The following is an 11,723-nucleotide window of genomic DNA, read 5'->3' on the forward strand; positions in this document are numbered from 1 at the left end:
AGGGACGTTATTAATGACGTAAACGATCGATCGTTACACTGATAAAAATATTGAGCTTGATCTACTTAAAAAAGGTAAGGCAACTTTTTGCATCAGATTATTATGTAGATAAAGCAAGGCTAGTCTTTGTATAGGCTACTTAATTTCTTGTGTGTAAGAAATGAGTTTTGCAAGTAAAATCAATATTAATTTATCAAGTAAAGTCAACTTAATTTTTCAAGTAAAGTCAACTTAGTTTTGCAAATGAGTGAACTTAATTTTATAAGTTAAGTCTATTTAATTAAGCTAAGTTGACTTTACTTGCAAAATTAAAATTGACTTTACTTGCAAAGTTAAGTAGACTTTACTTACTAAATTAAATAGACTTTACTTACTAAATGAAGTAGATTTTACTTCCAAAACTCATTTCTTACATTCAAGAAATTAAGTAGCCTATAAAAAGACTAGCCTTGTATTATCTACATAATAATCTGATGCAAAAAGTTGCCTTACCTTTTTTAAGTAGATCAGGCACAATATTTTGTATCATGCTTGGTCTACTTAAAAAGTTAAGTATGTTTCATCTATGTGTTGGAAATGACAATCCTCTTATCACATGTTAAGATATGCTGCCGTGGAGCCAAGTGTTGACCATACTGGTAAATAGACAGGAGCTGCAACGATTAGTTGATTAATCAATTAGTTGCTAACAACTAAATTAATCGTCAACAATTTTGATAATTTTCTTTGAGTCATTTTTTCAAGAAGAAAAATCCCAGATTCTCTGATGTGAATGTTTTAAATTGTGGACTGTTGATCAGGACAAAACAAGACATATTAGGTTGCGGCTTTGGGAAACAGTGATTGATTTTTCACCATTTTCTTACATTGTATGGACCAAACTACAAATTGATTTATCACACTGTATACTATGAACAACACCCACATGAGTCAAACAATCTCGGGTATAATTATGCATCTTAACCCAAAACAAGACTTGGAAGTCGTTTAGCTCAAATAAACAAATTTATTTGACAATAAAATATGAACTCCATTCCACAGAGTCATAAACACTGAAGGGATAATTGCTGTCAGCACGAGACATGCTATCAGAACCCCACTGACAGTCTTTCTTAGAGGTCAGAACACCATAACGAAATGAAATCCTAGCTGTCAAAACAGCTACATTCAAATTCACAGCTACATTCAGATACATTGATAGGCAAAAAAACAAACCAAAATCCAGCAGCTCTAAAAATTTTAAAATGTAGTAAAGAAATTTCCAGTTCTGCATGGTTTCTCTGCCTCTTGTGGCAGTACATGAAAAGCTGCTTGAAAAATAGAGTTCAGGTTACTTTAAATGCTTTACTTGAGCTGGAGCTGAATTATGTGTGCCATTTAAAGTGCAGAGAACAGATAGAATTCACAATACATAACAAAATAAAGCATGCGCCAGCATCATCAAATTCAATCAAATTAAATATTTTCCAGCATCATAGAATTAAAAAAAAACGAGTAGTGTAACCTGAGAGAGTGCATTGGGAGAACCTCAGAATGTGCAGTGTAAAACTAACTGTAAAACTTGATAAGAGTGAGCTCACTCAAATCCTACACCTTCAACGCCATCTGTATGGCTTTTAAGCATGCAAACAGACCTTGAGATCATGGACTTTGGAGGACATTTTTTTGTTCGCATCCTCCAGTTCTAGAAAGATCTTCTGAAAAACCTCAAATGTGTATTTCAGTTTATTAGGGTACCTTAGTTCCAAGGCATAGATAAGGCCCATCAGATAGGTGCAAGCATGTGCCACATCTGGGATACCAAAAAGGACTTCTGCTCCCTCGATGGCTATTCCAGCTTGCTTGGGGAGACCATCCCTGGCTTTGCTGACCACAAAGATGCCAAGGACAAATGTAGTAATGGCTTCCTGGACAGTTGCAGCATCGTCGTCATCGAAAACCTGTGAAATACACCAGAGAGAATAAAACATATTTATTTCATAGTAATGTGAAGGATGCATAACTCTTTGTTCCCTCTCCAAACAGAGGATCAGATTGTTGTGGTAGTTTTGAGTAGTATTGTAGCTTAGCAAGGGTGTCTACAGGTATCACAGAGTTCAATTAAATGCCATTTAAGACCTATTGTTGGAGAAATCATCTTTCGCTCATTCAATAAAGCAATGCAGCTTTATATAAAAAGTATCATATATTTGGTTCTGTTAGCTTCATTACTTTCTTGTTCTTTCACTACAGCGTTTTTAATAATCATATAGCAAAGCAAAATCATTCCAATAGATTCCAATCTTCTAAATTCCATAAAATAATCAAATCCAATTGTTAGCAGCAGTTATCAGCAAACCCCAGGATATTCCTGTACATAGAGTACAAGTAGTCTCTAGATATCTGTGATGATTTTCCATGTTTCACTGCAGCATTTTTAATAATTAGACGCTAAAATATTATGAAGACCACAATGGAAATAAGTCTTGGACTTAGTGTTTTTTATCCTCGATTGTACTTTGTGTCCTTCATGTGTAAGGCATTTTGATACAATTAAATGAATCAAATCAAATCCCATTAATTTCTACATAGGCACATTATAAAAAATCTACTAAAAAATCTTGTCAAATTATCATCAGCAAACAGCTATTTTTGCACAAACTTGTCTCATATTGACAGGACTTTGAATCAGAGTTATATTTTCTTTACCTGGTAGTCCTTGATTAACTCTCCAGTGTTTTCACAAAGGTAGAGAGTGAGGCCTCTGATCACAACTTCTCTTCGGGACTCAATGTTGCTGTCCTACAAAAATATGAAATGAGATTACTCATTGGTATGAGATTAATATAAAATATGAGATTACAGACAACAGAAAGCAACTACATACAACTAACTACTACTACACTGTTGTAAATACATGCCTCATTTAACATGTCAAGGATCTCATCAAGTTTCTTCCCAACGGCTCCACCCTTCCTTCTGTACAGGCTCAACAGCTTGGGTATGTATTGGTCCAACTTGCCCAGGAATGTGAACTGCAGTGGCTTTAGTGTGATCCTGCGGAATTCCTCCTCGATCTGAGAGAGACCAAGAGAGAAACATGGAGATGTAGAAACATAATGAGATAACGGGGAGAAAAGAATTACAGACACACATGGGCAAGAGAAACAGAATAAGACACAGAAAATGTAATCCAAAGACTACACTGAAATCGACATTTAAGTGATAAGGGATGCTGCACCGGAAGTGCAAGAATACTGCTAATTTTTTCCACAGGTAATCAGGTAAGAATAGCTTTCATTCTGGCAGCCTCATCAGGTAAATATATTGCTCATCCCCTGTTGAATCTTAAAAAACAGGAAGATGTGTGACTTTCACTTCAGAAAGTGTCACATGGGTTACAGGATAATGGCAGTGATACTGTCAAACAAGGAAATAATGATTAATTCAAAATAGCGATATTCACTTTGAAACTTTGCCACACAACACCCTGTATTGGAGAAGACATGATTAAAATGTTCAACATACCTGGGAAAACTCAAACAAGGCAGGCCATCGAGCTTTCAAGTCAATCACAGGTGGTTTGTTGGGGATTACATCATTTCGACGCAGTGAGAAGGTTTGTGCCATCTTCTCATTTATGAGTTTGTTATTGTCTCTCTTCTTGTACTCATAGAGAAGCTCCACTCGCTCCTTCTCAAGTGTTGCATCAGTTTCCCCTTGAGGATGAGGTGGGAGGTAGTTTACCTCAGATTTCTTCGCCTTTTTCAAGTTTCTACCTGGAGGGCTGGAGTCTGCAGCCGATTTTCTCTTTCAGGAGTTTACATTTAGCTCTGGTAGTCCGAGGTGTCTCACCTTTGCTCTGTAATTGCCAAGCTTATACTTCAAGCTGTTGTGCCAACTATATAAACCATTGAAGGATACTGGGTCCTTCAAACATGGGTGCCTCGCAACCAGGGCCTCAGCAACCTGCTCCCTTTGTGCTTGTGAAGGATAGGCAGTGTAGACAAAGATGCTATCTGCTAGTTTGTCCAGAATGTTGGATTTTACTGCAGGATTGTTGAGTAAGGTTCCGTCCTTTTTGTAAGCTTCATTTGCAGCTTGTAGAATGAGTTCAGTGTCAAAGGAGAAGGTAGGTATCTCAAACTGAGCTGGCCAGGACTCAGAACAAAGGGAGGAGGTGCTCTCTGGAGAAGACAGAATTATGGTGGATGCTGTGGAACAGGCATCTTCCGATGACTCTGCACAACTGCTATCAATGCTCTCTTGGAGTCCTTTAGCATTCAAAGAATCCTCAAATGTTAGTGTGATCACTGGTTCAATAAGAACCACCTTGATAGTGTCTTTGTCCTTTATGTCCTTAGTTTCAAGGAGACTAAAAAACTGACCATCAAAATCTTGGTCCTGAAACTGAATATTAAAATCTTGTTCAATTGCAAATGTCTCTTGTAAAATATTCTTCAATTCCCCCACAGTCTCAGGGATTCCAGGGGTAAGGAAAGCTTGAGAATTTCTTCTTGCAGTATGACTCGAAGTCTGACAGACATGTTGATTCTGTAGTAGGAAAACAAGACAAAAAGCCCCAAAAGTTATGTTGAATTTAGGCATGCAAACAATGAATTTACATCTTATTACAAAGAGATAACTTAAAAACATTTTTTTAAAGATAGTAGTATTAAAACACATAAGAGGCATTCTCAGGTAAGTCAATCATTACATTAAACACTAAAACAACCCATTAGGCAGGTGATTTTAATGTTGTGGATCATCAGTGTATGCAATAGACCTCGACTTTGAAACCGTGATATTTTTTATCATACCGTCAGGGTGAATTACACAAATAAAATATATATAACCAACTTTTTGTCTGGCCCATGAGTGAACAGTGAATCTAATTTTTGCCCCACATTCCATACTACAATTAAACAAGTGTTTGTATATACAAACCTTCATACGTAGTTGTAGAGTCACCTGGTAAGGATACCTTCATCCAGTGTAGTTGTAGAAACAGCTGGTAAAGATAAGTCATAGTTAGTTACTGACCATGGAAATTAACCAAAACTACACTATAATAAACGTCCAAAATAAAAAGCATGAAAACTAGTAACTCAACTTTTCAGATTTGCTTTGACCTAAACATGTATCATTTATCTAATGTTCATTTTATCTCTTTGCAGATTATTTCTGTTTCTTGCATGCGTTCACATCTTTTCTGAAGCACATTGTATATTTATTCAGCTGTTACTTAATCAGCAGTTGTTAGAATGAATTTGCTCTTTAATAGGAGAAAAATGTCAGCAGTTACATAAAAACACACATTTAAAACAAAACACAAGACATATCTTCCTGTTTTAAAATAGTTACACTCTTCATGAAACTGAATGTGATGCCTGATACGACAGCAGTATTTCCACATTACTTTTTATGACTTCTGGCCACTGCTTCACGATAGTAAATACAAATAACTTTTGTCTTGTCCAGAGAGCCATCTAGCAGGGCTTTGAGGCTGAATTTGCCATTTAAAAGTTTGTTTCTGCATGCTATCCACAACATTGAAGCTGCATCGCTTCCTGATTTCCCAAACTACGGGGCGGGCGGAGGGTCATAATAATAAAACGCGCGTTAAAATAGTTAGTGGCGTTAAAGGGAATGTGCGTTAACGCGTAACTCTATACTGTCTTCATTTCAGGCTGGTTTCTGTAAAAATCATAGCACTGTTACAGCTGCCATGAAGGTCATTTAATACAGTGGACCACTATATGTTAACCACACGTCTTACTGTTATTGTTTTTTCTGAACATGCTGTTGGATGGATTGTCAACTATCAAATTCAATCAATCAAATTTTATTTGTATAGCGCCAAATCATAACCACAGTTATCTTGAGACACTTTACAGGAAGAGCAGGTCTAGACCGACTCTTTGTTATGTTATTTAAAGAGAGGCCCAACATGAATCACCATGAGTAGCACTTAGCAATATTCGGAACATTGGCAGAAAAACTTCCTTTTAACAGGCAGAAACCTCGAGCAGAACCAGACTCATGTTGAACAGCAATCTGCCTCGACTGGATGGGCCGAGCATGGGATAGAAGGAGATGCAGGATAGAGACAGGCAAAGAGAGCAACAACAACATATGTTCTTGTTACCACAACAACATATGTCCTTGTTACATGAACAACAACAGACACATACTTATGGTTACAATGCCAATAATAGTGGTAGACTAGGGTGAAGATTAGCAAAATAAATAAATAAATAAATTAGCGAGAGAAGCAGAGTAATGATAAAGGCTGAGGTAATCGTAATTGTAACAGTTGAAGTCAACAGGTCTACTATTAGCATTAGCAGCAACAATAATGATACTATGGGGAAGGCTGATGTTAGTAGTTGTTGCAGTCGAGCAGGTCCACAGCAGCAGGTGGTCTGCAGCAACGATCTCCAGGAACCTTCAAGACAAGGGAGCACAAGAACTCCCGGGAAGATATGTGGTTAGTAATGTTAATGGGACCAGAAGATACGGAGTTAATGAGCTGCATTAATATGACAGAGGGAGAGAGGGAGAGAGAGAGAGAGGGAGAGAGAGAGAGAGAGAGAGAGGGAGAGAGAGAGAGAGGAGCTTGGTGTGTCAGATCCCCCGGCAGTCTAAACCTATAGCAGCATAACTATGGGCTAGTCCAAGCCTGAGCCAGCCCTATCTATAAGCTTTATCAAAGAGGAAAGTTTTAAGTCTACTCTTAAAAGAAGAGAGGGTGTCTGCCTCCCGGACCTTGACTGGTAGATTGTTCCAGAGGAGGGGGGCCTGGTAATTGAAGGCTCTACCTCCAACACTACTCTTAGAGACTTTAGGTATCACAAGCAGGCCTGCATCCTGGGAGCGCAATGTTCTAGAGGGGTAATATGGCACTATGAGCTCTTTAAGATATGATGGTGCCTGACCATTAAGAGCTTTGTAAGTAAGAAGAAGGATTTTAAATTCAATTCTAGATTTTACAGGAAGCCAGTGCAGAGAGGCTCATACAGGAGAGATGGGATCTCTCTTCCTAGTTCTTGTCAGCACACGTGCTGCAGCATTTTGTACCAGCTGCAGAGCTTTTAGGGACTTATTAGGGCAGCCTGATAGTAACCAGTTACAATAATCCAACCTGGAAGTAACGAATCCATGGACTAGTTTTTCTGCATCGTTTGAGACAAGATGTGTCTGATTTTTGCTATGTTGAGAAGATGAAAGAAGGCTGTCCTTGATATTTGTTTTATGTGGGAGATGAAGGACACATCCTGATCAAATAGAACTCCCAGATTCCTAACAGTAGTGCTGGATGCCAGGCTGATGCCATCAAGGGCAGCTATATCATTAGAGAAAGAATCTCTAAGGTGTTTTGGGCCGAGCAGAATAACTTCAGTTTTGTCTGAATTAAGTAGCAGAAAGTTTCTATTCATCCAGATCTTTATGTCCTTAAGGCATGCTTCTAGTTTAGATAGCTGATTGGTTTCGTCTGGCTTCATTGATAAGTATAATTGAGTATCATCTGCATAACAATGAACATTAATGGAGTGTTTCCTCATGATATTACCAAGAGGAAGCATATATAAGGAAAAAAGAATCGGTCCAAGCACAGAACCTTGTGGAACTCCATGACTAACTTTGGTTTGCATAGAGGACACATCATGAACATTAACAAACTGAGATCGATCTGATAAATAAGATTTAAACCAACTTAATGCAGATCCTGTAATGCCAATTAAATGTTCTAATCTCTGTAACAGGATGTGATGGTCTATCGTGTCGAAAGCGGCACTAAGATCTAACAGGACGAGTACAGAGAGAAGTCCTCTGTCTGAAGAAGTAAGTAGATCATTTGAAACTCGCAAGTCACATAATTGATTAGCGACTGCTTTCTCAAGGATCTTTGAGATAAAAGGAAGGTTAGATATAGGTCTATAGTTAGCTAAGGTGCCTGAATCTAGGGTAGGCTTTTTAAGAAGTGGCTTAATTACAGCTAGTTTAAAAGACTGGGGTACATAGCCCGTCGATAAAGACATATTGATCATATCTAGTAAAGAAGTGCTAATTGAGGGAAAGACTTCCTTAAGCAGCTTGGTTGGAATCGGGTCTAAAAGACAGGTTGATGGTTTAGACGAAGATATCAGAGAATTTAGCTCAGGAAGGTCAATTGGAGAAAAACAGTCAAGGTAAACATCAGGTTTTTGAGCAGTTTCCAAAGATACATCTGCACCAGTTAACGGCAGGAGGTTACAAATTTTGTCTCTAATCTTTAGGATTTTGTCATTAAAGAAGCTCATGAAATCATCACTGCTGAGGCCTATAGGAATACTTGGCTCGGTGCTGAAAAGGTACCTGGGATTGTTTTTATTTTCTTCTATGAGGGAGGAGTAGTAGACACCTCGAGCATGCCGTAGGGCCTTCCTGTATTTATTAAGACTATTTTGCCAGAGTAAACAAGACTCTTCTGTTTTGGTGGATCGCCACATTCTTTCAAATTTACGCGACATTTGCTTCAAGTTACGAGTTTCTGAGTCATACCATGGAGCTAGCCTCTGTCGTTTAATAATCTTCTTTTTTAAGGGGTTAATCGAGTCTAGAGTACTTCTCAGCAAACCTGCAGTACTATCAACAAACTGATCAAGCTGAGAGGGACTAACATTAGCATAAGAGCTTTCTGTAGTAAACAGATGTGGTAAAGAATTAAAAGCAGCTGGAATTGTTTCCTTAAATTTAGCTACAGCCCTATCAGACAAACATCTTGTGAGTACATTTTTGTTAACTGGAGAGTAGTCGGTTAATAGGACATCGAATGTTACTAAATAGTGATCTGATAAAAGAGGATTTTGTGGGAAGACAATTAAGTTTTCGGTTTCAAGGCCATAAGCTAGAACAAGGTCGAGGGTGTGGTTAAAGCGATGAGTAGGCTGGTTTACACTTTGAGTGAAACCAATAGAGTCCAAAAGAGACATAAATGCCATGCTAAGACTATCATTATCAACATCTACATGAATATTGAAGTCCCCTACAATAATTATTTTATCTGAACTCAGGACTAAATCTGATAAAAACTCTGAGAATTCAGTTAGAAAATCAGAGTATGCGCCAGGAGGGCGGTATACTATCACAAATAAAACAGGCTGTAAAGTTTTCCAAGCTGGGTGTGAAAAACTCAGAACAAGGCTTTCAAAAGAGCTGAAACTAAGTTTTGGTCTAGGGTTGATTAGAAGACTAGAACTGAAGATAGCTGCCACTCCACCACCTCGACCAGTGTCTCGAGGAATATGAGTATTAAGATGACTGGGAGGAGTGGATTCATTTAAGCTGACATATTCTTCCTGACACAGCCAAGTCTCAGTTAAAGAGAGTAAATCAATATGATAATCTGATATCAGATCGTTCACTAATAGAGCTTTAGATGACAGGGATCTGATATTTAACAGACCACATTTAATTCTCATATTTTTTGGCATAACTTTGGTTGTTGTTTTAATTGTTATTACATTTTTTTGATTTACTCCTTTTTTATTTGAGTTTGAATTAACTGTAATAAAAGGCCTGGGTTGGGGGGCAGACACAGTCTCTATAACATTAACATTGTGGCTGGGAAACTGCTCACAGGGAAGCTCAGAGGAGTGTGTAGGACTACAGCTCTGCCTCCTGGTCTCAACTCTGGTTTGTCAGGTTTTACGACTAACAAACTTAGCCATATTACGAGACAAAAGAGCTGCACCATCCAAAGTGGGATGAATTTCCGTCTCTTCTGATCAGACCAGGCTTTCCCCAGAATGTCTGCCAGTTATCTATGAAGCCCACATCGTTTGCTGGGCACCACCTCGACAGCCAGCGGTTGAATGATGACATGCGGCTATACATGTCATCACTCGTCAGATTGGGCAGGGGTCCAGAGAAAACTACGGAGTCCGACATCGTCTTTGCAAATGCACACACCGACTCAACATTAATTTTAGTGACTTCCGATTGGCGTAACCGGGAGTCATTAACGCCGACATGAATTACAATCTTATCAAATTTACGATTATCCTTTGTCAGCAGTTTTAAATTTGACTCGATGTCGCCCGCTCTGGCCCCAGGAATACATTTCACTATGGCCGCTGGCTTCGCTAACTTCACGTTTCTGACTATGGAGCTGCCAATAACCAGAGTTGGTTTCTCAGCGGGTGTGTCGCTGAGTGGGGAAAACTTGTTTGAAACGTGAAGTGGTTGGTGGTGAACCGTGTGCTTCGTCTTGCGGCTATGCTTCCCTCTGAGAGTAACCCAGCCACTGCATCCCGGCTGCTCGGGAGTTGCCGGGGGAGAAACTACGCTAGGTAGGCCCGCACCGGCTACTGGCCCTGGGGGCTTGCTGCTGACTACAGCAGCTAGCGATGCTTGGTTTTCCAAGGTGCAGAGCCGCGTCTCTAATTCCGTGATCCTCGCCTCCATAGCTCAAAAGATACTACATTTCATACAAGTACCCTTATCCGTAAAGGAGGTCGAGGTAGAGCTAAACATCTGACACACCAAACAGGGCAGATCAGGAGAGCAGGAGGGAGAAGGAGAAGCCATTTCAATTGATTAAGCTAGCTGCTAAGCTAACGGCTGAGCGAGTATAAAGTTAAGGGTTTAGCAGATATGACGCTAATGCAACAACGAGAGTGCTTGATGAAAACTAGTGTCTGTTTAAGTACACAGCAGCTGAATAACCGCAGTGATGATAATTACAGCAGATTAATCGATTTAGCTCGAGCTCTAGCAACAGCTACAAACAGCACAGAACAACACAGTAGCAGCGAGAAAACAGGAAATGACGCAATACGCTCACCTGACCTCCTCGGGGGTGCTGCAAGTCCTCAAGGGGGTACCGCAAGGTTCGGTTTTGGGCCCTCTATTATTCACCATTTACATTAATTCTCTTGGAGTTAATACACCAAATGCAGCCTTTCATTTCTATGCTGATGATACAGTCATTTATTGCTTTGCACCAACTCCTGCTAAAGCTTTTAAGTATCTTCAGCATGCATTTGAGAGAGTACACCAGCTTTGCCAGCTGCAACTTGTTCTAAATGCTGAAAAAACTAAACTTTGGATTTTACTTTCAAAACATGTCTTGTTTTTCTTTCCATGTGAAACGGAAACTGGTGGAGTGTACCTTTTTATCTATCATTGATTATGGTGATGTATTGTACATGAATGCCTCTGCTCAATGTCTTCATATGCTGGATAGCATGTATCATGGTGCACTGAGGTTCATTACAAACTGTGGATCTCTTACTCACCACTGCCTTTTGTACACAAAAGTGAATTGGCTTGCTTTGTGTATATGCCACCTAATGTACTAAATGTACATAAATAAACACACATCTAAGTGCAATACAGTACTGTGCAAAAGTTTTAGGCAGGTGTGAAAAAATGCTGTAAACTAAGAATGCTTTCAAAGATATAAATAATAATTGTTTATTTTTATCAATTTACAAAATGATCAGTGAGCGAACAAAAGAAAAATCTAAATCAAATCAATATTTGGTGTTACCACGCTTTGCTTTCAAACCAGCATCAATTGTTACAGGAACACTTACAGGAGCACACAGTCAGGGATTTTGTGGGATTATAGTCAGGTGTATGATCAACCAGTTATACCAAACAGGAGCTCATGATCATCAGTGTCACATGTAGGTTGAAACACAGTCATTAAGTGAAACAGGAACAGCTTAAAACTGGGTGAGGAACAGCCAAACTCT

Source organism: Semicossyphus pulcher, unplaced genomic scaffold (assembly GCF_022749685.1).
Source record: "Semicossyphus pulcher isolate SPU_LCO1_2020_fin unplaced genomic scaffold, fSemPul1.0.p SCAF_11, whole genome shotgun sequence".
Taxonomy (NCBI): Eukaryota; Metazoa; Chordata; class Actinopteri; order Labriformes; family Labridae; genus Semicossyphus; species Semicossyphus pulcher.